This window comes from Balaenoptera acutorostrata, chromosome 13, assembly GCF_949987535.1.
Source record: "Balaenoptera acutorostrata chromosome 13, mBalAcu1.1, whole genome shotgun sequence".
Classification (NCBI taxonomy): Eukaryota; Metazoa; Chordata; class Mammalia; order Artiodactyla; family Balaenopteridae; genus Balaenoptera; species Balaenoptera acutorostrata.
The window spans coordinates 20,652,900-20,666,720 of NC_080076.1; the positions used below are offsets into that span (position 1 = coordinate 20,652,900).

The following is a 13,821-nucleotide window of genomic DNA, read 5'->3' on the forward strand; positions in this document are numbered from 1 at the left end:
ACCAGTTTTCAAGTGATGACAAGTAGTCCTCAAATTCATATACACACCCAGCCAATAGACTAAATAAAACACATGCTTCTCAACCATAGGGAAGACTATTCCTCAAATGTAAATAGTTCATGATGTGATTAATAAAATCCAAATACATTCAAAGAGAGTATTGAATTCATAATTAGCTTATCATTAAGTATTTTCTCAGCTAATATCCATAAATATTCAACTACTCGTATGAGTGAGTCCTTGAAATTTTGGGCTTTATAAAAACTATCTTCACGTCAACAAAAGGGTTGAGAATGGCTAACCTAAGGTTCTATACTAAACTCTCCAGAAAAGGTTAGATGTACCCGGGTTCCAGTGCCTCCGTATGTACAACATACGTAAGCTGATCTCCCTACTTCCTTCCACAGTGATGAATAACCAAAATACAGGCATGGCACTAAGTTTCAGTGATGTGCAAAAAAAATGGATTTTCCTTTGGAGTAATAAATTTGCAGTAACAAAAGGAAAATAAACAAATATATACACGTGACTAAAATCCATACAAAGATATATTAATTTAATTTATCAGATCCCCTCCATAGATAACCTGCACAGAGTACACTGAAATGTTCCCTTAGCATGAATTGACTATGATCTTATCAGCTAAATGAGCCCACAGGGCTGCTTCACACCTGCTTTCCCAATATCACTCTGTAAAGAGCTCCAAGCTCATTAGCCAAGTGGATCTTCTTTAAAAACAGCAAGAATAACATGAAGAGCAAAGAATGGATATGAACTCATCAGCAAATCTAAGGCAGGTTGATTGCCTGGTCCTCCTTGAATTTGGGGATCTTCTTAAACTCACTTTGCTTGAAGAAAAGCTGGGCCAGGATGTGGTCTACTGTGGCCTGGAGATAATTGTCCATGTCAAGGGTTTGCAACTGATAGTAGAAACAAAAAGAAGATGTATCAGCACCAAATTACTCAGGTTCCTACAAAGATCTTACAGCCATCAAGGCATTTTCAAGACTGTAGGTACATAGCTGTGTAACATTAGGAGCTATGAAATCCTGCGAATGGTCCCCTTGTACACTTGTCTTCTCTTGCCATGGGGGAGCTCACCACTTCAACTCTGGGAATAAGGAAAGTCTGACTGATAGCTAGAGACGCTGAGGCATCTGAAGCTTTCTTAGAAGGGACCTCCATCCCACTGGGAGGTAGTTCTCTTTAAAGAGGGAGCAAGACCTTTTGTCTACTTGTAAGCAGGGACCAGTGGCCAAAGAGCCTCTCAGAGCTCCATGCCCAGAGGCACATGATGGAGGCTAACGTGGCTGCCAGGTAAGTAGTCCTCCTCCTGCACAGCCAGAGGCAGTCGTTAATCTCTGCCTATCTGGCCTGGCTGTCCAGTTGGCTGGCTCTGAGTCTGTCTGTCTGTCCTTGTGCCCTCTCTCTATCACGATCTTACTGTCCTTTCTGCACCCCTCCCCCTTGACACTACCACTCTTTCTCAGCCAGCCTCTCAATTTCTGCATGTATGTGGGTCTCTCTGGGTCTCTCACTGTGTTTCTGTCTCTCTCTGTGTCTGTGTGTGTGTCTCTGAGCTTATCTGTCTCTGAATCTCTCTCCTAACTCTTTGTGTGTGTGTCTCTAGGTATGTCTGCCTTTCCCTGCCCCTCTGTGTATAGGTCTGTCTGTGTCTGGGTATGTATGTATCTGTGTGTCTCTTCTTCTGTGTCTCTGTCTCTTTATGGGTCTCTGTCCCTCTCTGTGTCTATGTCTGTATATCTCCTTCTATTTGTGTATCTGTGTTGTTCCTCTCTTTTTCTCTGTGTCTGTGTCATTCTCTTTGTAGATCTCTGTCTCTGTATGTCTCTATCTCTATGTATCTCTGGGCATGTATGTCTCTCTCTGTGTCCCTATGTCTCATTCTGTGTTTCTCTCTAGGCATGTGTTTCTGTCTCTCAGCCTCTCTTTATTCTTCCTCCTTCCTCTTTCCCTTCATACCCCTATGCAAAATACATCCCCGTTAGAAACACCCCTATACCCCTTCTAGTGGGTTAGTCGGGGTTATGCTCCCTCAAGATGCATATCAGACATTCCTGGCGGTGGGGGTAGATGTAAAAAAAATTCCTCCTACCCAAAATTCTGATTCATTTTTTCCTTCCCTGTTGTGGATCACTCCCTTAAATTGCTTCTTTTCATTAAAAAAAAAAACACAATAAAAAACCCTCTACTTCTTTTCTCTTTTCAAAAGATTTATATTCTTTAATTCTTGACTTGTATTTAATAATTTCCAATTGTTATTTTTATCCTTCTTTCATATTTTTAAGTTTTAATTTGTTGGTATTAGCCTTTCACATCAATCTTTAATTAATTTTTAAAATTCCCTTTTCTTGATCTTAATTTTTTTAACTCTAAATTGCTGTTTTAATGAGTTTTTCCCTTCTTTTCCTATTTATATTTGATTTGACTTCATTTTGCTTCATGATTTGTTCTTATAACAGCTGTAGAGAATGATGACCAAGGGGGTGGCAGTAGCGGTGAGCCCCACACCAAAAGCAGGGGACACTGGAATCCTCTTCCCCCCGAGAGTCTACAGCTAGCTTTCCATTGCACCTCCTCTCACAGAGCTCTTCAAAAACCTCATCCCAGGTACCCCCAGGAAGGTTCAGAGACCCAGAGAAGCAGATGCTGGAATTTTCCAGTGTCCCTCAAAGAAGGGAAGTGTCATCATGGGAAATAAGCACCACTGAGCAGGATGGCATAGGTTCTGTAGATGATACTGCTGAATTCATGCTGTGCTCGCCCCTGGAGATCTTGTTGGGTCTCCATGTAGGAAGAACCACGGCCAAGAGAAATGTCTGTCTGTTCCTGGATTTGCCCCAGGAATACCCAGACTCTTATAATTCTCACCCAGTCTCAGCAGGGAACCTAGTCCTAAGGACTGTTCAAAAATCTAAATTCCACTATTTATTCTTGTTTTTCAAACACATTATTCTATCTAATTAAGGAACACTGGGGTGAATTTTTAAAAGCAAACAACTATTTAATACAATAAACAATTCCTCTTAATGTATGTTTTATACTACAGATCACGATATATCAGATTTGCTTAAAACAAAGAATGATGGGAAGGAATGCTACTCCTTCTTGGTAGCACTGCTCTATCATACTCAATGTTACTTCACTTTACTTCTCCTAAAGTTTCTTTTCATATACAAGAGACTCTTCTTTTCCTCTCTCTGCCAAGTAAATTCCAGAAGAATAAACTAGCCATGCTCACTTCAGCTCCTCCCTCTCTGTCTGGGAACTGGCAAAGCTTCAAAAATCATGCTCTGCTTCTCTACGCTGTAAGGTAGTACAAGGGCCCACCTCAACGTCGGAAGGCCAGCCCAATTCTGGAGATAGATATTAGGAAACCCACTTGCCCACAGATATTAATCATGTTCTCTAATACCTGCTTGATTAGTAATAGAAATGATTTCCTGGATCTCTATATACTGCTCTTTGGTCTTTTTTCTCAGCTGGTTGAGAATTGGGGGAATTAAGAGGGAATGTGATGTATTGGATCCCTTTATAACTGAATGAAAAGATTATTTGATTCTTCTCTTCACACATTCGTTCAGCCAGTTCATTTATTCAATCATTTATTCAACACACATATACTGAGGGCCCCCTATGATGCAGATACATTGCTTAGCAGAGTATTCTGCACTTCACTGGCACTCAGCAATCTCTCTTAAACTGGCTTATTCTCACCTGGTCTCCAGTGCTGAAGGCAAGAATGAGAAGCAATTCCTTATCGCATGTACTCTTAATGTAATGCTGGGTTCCAGTGGGGAAAAATATCACATCTCCAATGTGAACATTAAACTCTATGGTACACTGAGCATTGATAATGCCCACCTAAGGAGGGGAAAAACTATGCTGAAGTTAAGCAAATAAAATCAAATATTCATTAAGGATAAGTATTCATAGTGAAGAACAGATGGATAAAAGCATATGGTTATAAAGGGACTTCTCAGAGAGGGTAAATAGCAGAAAAGAGGCAATCCTTCACATTAACTCTCCTGTTTCTGAGACAAAGTCCCACAAAAATTAAAAGATGCTCTATTTAAAGTAAATGTCCCTCAAAATGCATTAGTGAATTCAATAGTGTAGAACATCATGCAAAAAGAGCATTAATCACCATGTTCTAATTAAGGGTTATCAATTACATTCCCTAATTAGGCAGAGGATTTAAATTGCAGTGTTTTACCACCTCTATGCCCTCCTTTCTACTTGCTTGGGAAAATTCAGCCTTCTGCGAGAGCAGCATCCTAATGGTCTTTTAAAAAAGAGTTAGAGACTAAATGTGCATAAAAACACACACATATGAGCACAAAGCACACCAAAAATAAAATCTGATCCTTGAAATTAAATTTGTGGAAGATTACAATGCCCTTTTCCAATTTATTAAAGCTTTCACTTCTAAAAACAAAAAACTTTTGCTATGGGTGACATAAAAGGTGAATTTCATCTGGTCTGACTCTTTCTGTCAAGACTGATTCAGGTACAAGCTAGAGAAGCCCATTTTACCTGTAAATCTCCCCAGTAGCCCTGTAGTAACATGCTACTTCGTGTGGTTTTTCTGAAGAATCAAAGGGGGTGATATTAATAACTTCACCAAGATGACAAGTATGCATCAGAAGGATCCTGGATAAATGGGGATATATGGCCACCCTGCTGGCGCTCCACACCTCCCCCCCACCACTCATCTTACACTGAGAGGCAAAGAGCCAATTTCACAGTCCCCAAAGTGGAGCACATTAAATGCTTGCATTACCTGAGAATGCAAAACTCTGAACATGTAAGCAGGTATTCCAGCCTCTCACCATTAGTGATAAACCTCTTTATCAGTTCTGAAATGTTCTTAGCCCCTTCTCATGCTAAGAGCAAACTTGGAAGTTACCTAGCAGGACCTGCATGGTATCCTCTGTGGAAATGGCCCAGAAAGCCATTGGCACAGAGTCCTATTATGTTACCAACAAGTGAACCAAAACAAAGAAATACCTCCAGTTTGCTTCTTTCTGCATTGAAAAGGAAAGTTCAAAAAAAACCTGTTCACAGAGAAATTACCTTTGCACATCCACTTATTACATATCCCATTTCGTTTGCATTAAAATGAAAATGTGGCTGTCTTAAGCCATTGTTATAAATCCTGAGTGTACTCAAAGTGAGGGCATTTTGGTACTTGAGAAAGAAAAAGAAACATGAAATCCAGTTATTTAGCCAACATTCAACTCAGCAACTTAACAATTCATATAATCATAATAATAACTAATATTTATGAAGCCCTCACTGAGAACATGCAATTTTTTATGTCCTTTACATTTATTATGTCACTTGTCCCTTATAATAACCTTATAAGGTTGCCACCAACCTTGAGATGAAATTAAAATCTAGGTTGGTTGAGTATACTAGGGTCACACAGTGGCAGAACTGGGATCTGAACCAGGGAATTTGATGCCACAGCTGTGCTCTTAGTCATTAAGCAATACAGCCAGTTGAGCATTTAAAACAAATGAAAATGAAAAGAGAAATGAAAAGAGAAATCTCATGAGCATCCAGTCTCTTTGTTAATGTAACCACCCACGCCAAGAAGTTAAGCTCCCAAATTCACAATGAGGCCTCAATCAATAGTTTGCATTGATCAAATCAACCAGTGTTTGACTAGCTCTTTCCTTTTCCTTTGTCCAGAAAAATGATGAATCCAATCTAAATCTCATATTTCATCCATTTTAATAATAATTAAATAATAATAATTAAATAAATAATGTTTTAATAATTTCAAAACATTTTTCTCAATTACCTGATTCAGGAATTCACTAAAAATTTTTTCATTGTTGCTTAGTTCACTTCTATTTTTCCAATATTGTGCCAATTGTATTATTCCTCCTGGAAATTGATACTCTTTTGAACCTGAATCAGAGGAAGTTTAAAAAACAAAATAAGATAAACTACTTCAAAATGGTACTACAAAAGAAGAGTCAAATGCAGTTCCAGTAAGGTACATAGCCCTTCTACAGTCACAGAAAGTTTATGTGGTAGGAATTGCCAATACCACATCCTATGTTCCCCCAAGATATTGATCTGATACTGTCAGATACTATCCTAACTTCCCAAACTCTCCTGAAATTTCTAACATAGAGTGACGTCTTTAAGACAGACATTCAAGTCAGGGGACCTGGCTGGAAAACGTGAGTCATCCTAAATACCAATCCCTACCTCTCCCCTCAATCGGTCAACGAAGCCCTGTCAGTCCTGCGTCTCTAAATTCTCTGCTTCTCAACAATTCTTTCCCTCTCACATAGTGCAGGCCACCATCATCCCCTACTTGAGGGACTGCAGAAGCCCCCTGACTCATCACCCTGCCTCTCACCTGGCCACTTCCAATTATTCTCCACAATCCAGCTGGATTGGTCATCACTTCAAAAAACAAAACTAACACCAACTCAAAAAGATATATGCACTCCATGTTCATCGCAGCATTATTTACAATAGCCAAGATACAGAAACAACCTAAGTGCCCAAGCTCACAGATACAGAGAACAGAGTGGTAGCTGCCAGCGGCGGGGGTAGGGGTGGGTGAAATGGTTGAAGGAAGTCAAGAGATACAAACTTCCAGTTACAAAACAAATCATGGGGATGTAATGTGGAGCAAGGCAGCTATAGTTAGTAATACTGTATTGCATACTTTAAAGTTGCTAAGATCTTGTAAGTTCCCAGTGACAAGGAAAATATCTGTAACTATGTATAGTGATGGATGTTAACTAGACTTACTGTGGTGATCGTTTCACAATATATACAAATATTGAATCATTGTGTTGTATACCTGAAACTAACATAGTGTTGTATGTCAATTATACCTCAATAAAATAAATAAAATGATAAAAATAAATAAATTAAAAACCTCATTGTGTCACTCTCCTATTTAAAGCCCCTTAATTGCTACATGATTGGCCTCTCCTCTCTCATAAGCTTCTTCTCCTACAGCATCCCCCAGCCCCAGCACACCCCCCTCACACTCTGAATCTTTTTTGCACATTCTCTTTTGTTTCCAGCCCTTTTCTCACATTTCCTACTCTGTTGAGAAATGTGTCTTTTCAAACTTCTCTTGACTGTGACCCACTGTAAAAAACACATTACATCTCAATCCAATACACCTATATAATCATATATATAAATACTTAACTAAAAAGGCTTCACAAAATAACATACTATACCTTTCAGGTCATAAAATTATCTCCACACAAGGCTATCTGGAGACTGTGAGCAATCAGCATTGACAACCAGTTCTGCCAAGTTGGGAGGAAGACTGACCCCCTCATCCTCTTTTTGCTTATGGAATGTTCTAATGAAACGAATTCCACCTTCAGGCTGAAACACATAAGAGACCATATAAGATACTTGTGAAACGTTCTACACGTTTTAGCAATAGAACGGGCGGTAGCTGAGGATAGGGCAGCACTGGCACCAGTGTGGTTTTCAGTGGCCCAGTCAAAAGAGCTGACCTCGATTAGCCTAAGGCTTGTGATCTTTATGAAAATCTTCCAAGTATTCAATGTATGGGCATTGGTATTTCATGGTCAATATAAACTCCTGCAAAAATATACACTGGTCCCCATGCTTACCAACACTCTCACTAATGACTCATTTCCTCTACTTCTCCCTGTAACATTAGAGCAGGATCTGCTGCAAGATAAATCTCAAAATCTTACTACTTAGATTCCTAAATTTCCCACAAAACCCCTTCCGGGTGCCACTCACGGGCCATCACCCACTTGCACAGTCAGCACCTACATCTGACCCTCTATACCCAGCGTTATCAGCAGTCCCTCCAGTGGTAGTGTAACTACTGAAAGAGATCAAAAGTAGCCATTCCTCGGGAAGACTGTGGGAACCTCTGCATTAGACTAGGAAAACACAATTACATTACCTGTAGCAAAGTTACCCCTGGATGAGCATACGGCTTTTCAGAGGTGAAAATTATAGTAATTTTAATTAACTATATCTTAACCTTTCTACCAATTCACTACACAGTAGCTTCCAATAGCAGTCCTTCGTAAGGGAAAATAAAGAGCAATTCACCTTCAGTGCTCTTGAGCCCATTACCCAAATGTCACTCTGTTGACTGCTACCTTAGAAACCCGAATATTCATGCCCTCTTTGTACCTATGTAATGCATACCCTCATGGGATTTGTTCTCAGCAGTGGTACAGACCTCAGGTGACCTGGAAGCAATGTCCTCAGGTATAGAAAACCTTACATCATCAGCTTCCAGGGTCTGAAGTTCATGATGTGTAGAAAAGAAGAGCAAGAAAAAGCAGTCTTCACTCCCCACATGCTCTATCCAGTGTACTGTGTTTTTAGGGAAGAAGATCACTTGGCCAGCTGTAACACTGTACGTGGTAACGACAGCACCATCATCAGCCACCGCAATCCATGCTGTCCCCTGAAACATAAACGGAAGAGCTCATCCAACGTTACTTTAGAGCAAGGTTCCTCAACCTTTTTTCATTACCTCCCTTCTAAGGTACCACGTTAGACTTTTTTTTCTAATCACCACCCTATGAAATGTTAACACTACAGAGGTACTGTAGATCTGTACACTGTATACACATACTGCTCATGTACTACATGTACATCTATGCTTTATACATAAAAAGAGTAATATTTTTACCCTGCTAACAACCAGTTTTTGCCCCCTTTTGGGCAGTACCACCCCCACTGAGCATTTAGAGCTCTAAGTTCACGCTAGTTTGATAGTCTGAAAAGACTGCAGGCACATGTGTACACACATGCATGTGTGTGCTTGCGTGTGTTTGTGTGTGTATGCATACAGAGGCGTATGTATTTTCCAGATAAGAAAAAGTCTGCATACAATTTTGATAATAATAATAGTAATAGTAATAACATAGTGCTTTTACTGTGTGTCCAGGTATTCTTCTAAGAAGGGTTTAATCTCATAGAGATAAAGTTCTAATCTCTCTTCTTGTTGTAAATTTTAAAATCAAGTGAATTGTCCAAGTATAAAAAAGGAGTTTTATTAACAACAACAGAAATATGTCACACACAAAAAACTGGCTGATCTATTAATAAGATCATCAGGGTAAGACCAAACTCTGAAAGTTCTATGAGAGCTTAGTCACTACAGCTTCCCCAGTGTCTGGAATACAGAAGCCATAAATACATTTCAGAATTAGTGACTTATTTGAAATTCGAGTAAGTACACTAATTTCACTTCCAAAGAATTCTGAAAGGTCTTAACCACAAAAGGGCATCCAACTGGCTGATCACAGAGACTCAAGGCGGAACATCAGCAAACTAGTTTGTTATTACAGTCACTGCTTTATTCCTTAAAGGGAAGCTGTAGTTTCTTTGCTCATTAGATCACAGCTACCAGTTTTAGCTTTGGCTCAAAGGATGGAACAGTGGGGATTTCCCTGGTGGCACAGTGGATAAGAATCCGCCTGTCAATACAGGGGACACAGGTTCGATCCCCGGTCCAGGAAGATCCCACATGCCGCAGAGCAACTAAGCCCGTGCACCACAACTGAGCCTGCGCTCTAGAGCCCGAGAGCCACAACTACTGAAGCCCGTGCACCTAGAGCCCGTGCTCCACAACAAGAGAAGCCACCGTTATGAGAAGCCCGTGCACCGCAACGAGGAGTAGCCCCCGCTCACCGCAACCAGAGAAAGCCCGCGCACAGCAACGAAGACCCAACGCAGCCAAAAATAAATAAATTAAATAAATAAATTTATATATAAAAAAAGGATGGAACAGTGATCTTAGCTTAACAATGTATGAAAAATGATTTCATACTGAAGAAAGAAGTTCAAAGTGATGCCAAGAATAATTAAAACAAACAGGTTAATGCTTCAAGGCGCTGATAACTAATCTGAGTACACAGCCAAAGCCTGGATGTTGTCTATCACTTATTTAAGTAGGTTTTGCAACAACCTAAATAATAGCCTGAGGACACACAGCACAAATGCTTAAGGGCAGAACGTGGGCAGACTGGTGATACCTGTACAAGATAGCCGTGTTCGGAGGCCATTGCTTTTTATTCTCAGGGTCCCCAGAGTCGTCTGTGATCTCTGACTGTTCAAGCTGCTGCCAAAGGCCTCTTCTTCAATGCTGAGATAGTCTTTGACATTGTTCCTGTACCAGGCCCACTGGATTGCACCACCGGGGAACTCAAACACCTGAAAAGCCATAAGCAAATCATCAGCATGGAGGCCATCTCCTGAGGAACGTGAGGCCACCACAGCCTATGGAGTAAGCGGGAAGCACAAGGGAAAAGGCAGTGGTGGTGTGGTGAGTACTGGAGCCCCCAAAAGGAAGAGAAAGAATAGGTCTGCAAGACTCCAGGAGACAACGTGGTACATGCAGTGCTATCAGTCTCTGTTTGACATAAAAAAGAACACCTATCTTGGCAAGAGAACAGGGCTATCCGCACTTCTCCCCTGCAGCCAAACATAGAACTATCTACTAAAGAAAAATTCTGCCTGGAGCCAATAGCCACCCAACTTTCCCCCTTCTCTATCCCTCACTTCCCTTCCTCCAAACAGCCCGCAGCTGCTTCCTTCCAATGAAGAGAGAACAAAGCTTAGAAAACAAGCAATGGAAACTTTGTTTTGAAATCACCATTTATAACAGATGATTCTTTTTCCTAATACGTGTGATCCATACCTTGGATTTAGGTAAATGATTAAGAAACTTGAATTTTGGATCAACAGCCTTTTGCACCATGGGAATTGCTGTTTGCAGAGGCTGGGCTCCAGGTTCTGAATGGGGCTGAGAGTTGTTAACATAAACCAAGAAGAGAATCAGGACTCCAGATGCTGTGGTAATGGTGCAGGCCAAGAGACACACCTGGAAAATGCTCGTCAGTGACCACTGCCTCTTCTTTTCCTAGGAGGAATTATGAAGCCATTATTCTCTACTCTTGATGCATGAGAAATATTGCCTCCTTTCTCAGTTTGGTTTATTTTCTCTTTACTTAAAAAAAATGCATTTGTGGGATAAACATACTGAGTAAAATACTACATGTGTAAATAAATACACACATACGTACACTCACAGTATGGTCAGGCCCCATAAGACGGCTGCTTTCTTGCTCTGTGTACACCCCCTGCCCCCCTCCCCAGCCCTGCCTCACGCTTACTTATGCGCATGACTGCCTCCCCTCCTAAGTGGAAAGTTTAATCAGTAACCGCCTGCGTGATCGCTGCCCCCCCAGCTGCCCCTGCTAACCACTGTTCTAGCCCTGGGACCAGACCAGCTCCAGTACGTTCAGTCATCAACAGGAGAGCACGGCTCTTGCGACGGTTGCTAACCCAAAGAGCTGTGTGCAGATGTGTTCCACGGTCCCCCGGGCAACCAAGGAGCCCTTTTGATGTCATGCCCCCTATAACCTATAGCCTCTTCCTCCCCTGTGCAGGGAAGGTTGCTGTCGTGTCCTGTCTGCCTGCCCATACATGGTGGGTGTCACTCCAGGACCTCGGCCTCTGACTTGTAAGAGTCCATGTCCGGTGAACCACTGATGTCTCTGCCGCTGACTCAGGCTCTCTCTTCAGTCTAGCAGCTGGGCAAGTGCAAGGACTGCAGGCTGCGGGGCACAGCCCCACACTCACACACACCCCGTACACCCAGATGACATCCAAATAAACAAGGATAAAAATAAAAATATAAGGAGCTGGGGCACAGAATAATACTAGAAAATTAAGTACCCAGTTAAGTTTGTATATGAAATGCATTCCAAGTCAGTCAGCCCCTATTTACCGGTTTCTTCACCTGAAAATCAAAGAGGTTATAAGTAGCTTTTTCTAAGAACTTTTTGGTTCCAGAATGTACAAATGCATTTACCTGTACAGCTACATGCATGGGAATAAGCAACATAGCAGTAATCAATGGACCTGACAGGTCTCTGTCTCTCTCTCCCCCTCCCTCCTTCATTAAATAGCTTCATTAAATTCCCTTCCTCCTGTGTATTACCTACATGAGCCTCCAAGTCACCACCCATCTCCAAGTCACAATATTTCCACGTATTTCTATGTTACTATTTCCTGGTTTCACATCACAAATATATGCTATAAACAGCAGTATTATTTCTGAGTTACAATCCACATTACTGAAAGCTGCCAAGAAAATACACACCCTAACCTTTGGACCAATTTGCCCTCACTCCTCTGACCGCTAAAATGACGTTTATAAGCAATGATGTCCAGGACTCCTTTTCCACTGCTCTCTGAGTTCCTGGTCTTTCTCTCTGAGCAAGCAAATCTTTGATCACTAATAATTCTAACAGACATTCTTACTTTAACAATCTTAAATATTCAAAAGAACACAAATAACAAATGTTGGTGAAATGTTGGTGAGGAGAAAAGGGAATCATCGTACACTCTTGGTGGGAATGTAAACTGGTGCAGCCACTGTGGAAGTATGGAGCTTTCTCAGAAAACTAGAGATATAACTACCATATGACCTGGCAATTCTGCTCCTAGGTACATAATAGTAAAAAAAAAAAAACACACTTATTCAAAGAGGTACATGCACCCCAGTGTTCATAGCAGCATTATTTACAATTTCCAAGATATGGAAGTGTCCATCAACAGATGAATGGATAAAGAAGAGGTGGTATATATACAATGGAATACTACTCAACCATAAAAAGGAATAAAATTTTGCCATTTGTAGCAACATGGTTGGACTTGGAGGGCATTATTGCTAAGTGAAATAAGTCTGACAAAGACAAATACTGTATGATATCACTTATATGTAGAATCTAAAAAATACAACCAACTAGTCAACATAACAAAAAAGAAGCAGACTCACACATATAGAGAACAAACTAGTGGTTATCAGTAGAGAGGTGGGGGAGGAGCAATGTAAGGGTTGGGGAGTGGGAGGTACAAACTATTGGGTGTGAGATAGGCTACAAGGATGTACTGTACAGTACAGGGAATATAGCCAATATTTTGTAATAACTAAATGGAGAGTAATCTTTAAAAACTGTATAAAAATTTTTTAAATTATCAATTCTTAAATGGTATATTTTGTATAGCATAATCATTTACCAACATATTCAATTTAACATTGTATAAGGGTAATATATTGAACAACTCATTAAGGCCATGAACAACAATTCATAGAAAGCTGGGCCATTAAATAGCTAAAGGAGTTAAGAGTTTATGAGAGATGGCAAGTCAGGAGATATTCAGAGCAGGAGATGCTACCTTTCTGAAGAAGGTCACTTGAAGAGAGCCGGTCTAAAGAGGGACTGTTTCCTGAGCTCTGCATAAAGGTTATGGGGGGAACTAATCTCACGATGTAAGTCGCCATTTACATTCTTACCATTCTGGATATGGTATTCATCTTCCCCACAGACACAATATTCTGCTTTGCATCTTCATGCATTTCAAATGCTAAGTTGTCCATTGGCATAGATGGGCAAGCAATTCACTGAAAAAGGAAAACAGGGGAGGGATGTAGCTTTAGCAAATGGAGAGATCCCTGAGAGGAGAAGAATGATAATTCTTAAGGAAGGAAGTGCTTATATAGAGCGGAAAGTTAAGGAAATGAAACAAGGAAGTTGTTTCTTAAACAATAATCTCAGTTGAAAAAAAGAAACAAACCCGTAGAAAGCATTGCCAAATCAGAGACCAACAAAACACTTCTTTTGGTCCCCAACTGTTTGCTCACTGATGGCACATACACAGATAATAACAACAATAGCTGACTAACATTTACTTCCTCCCTTCAACAAAGTACCAGGCACAGTACTAAGTGCTTTCCAT

General features: G+C 40.6%; 1 pseudogene; it reads right to left on the bottom strand.

Moving 5' to 3' along the window:
• Nucleotides 1-686: 686 nt before the first annotated feature.
• On the bottom strand, nt 687-13,462 carry LOC130704643 (uncharacterized; annotated as a pseudogene).
• Between the last annotated feature and the right edge of the window lie 359 nt (nt 13,463-13,821).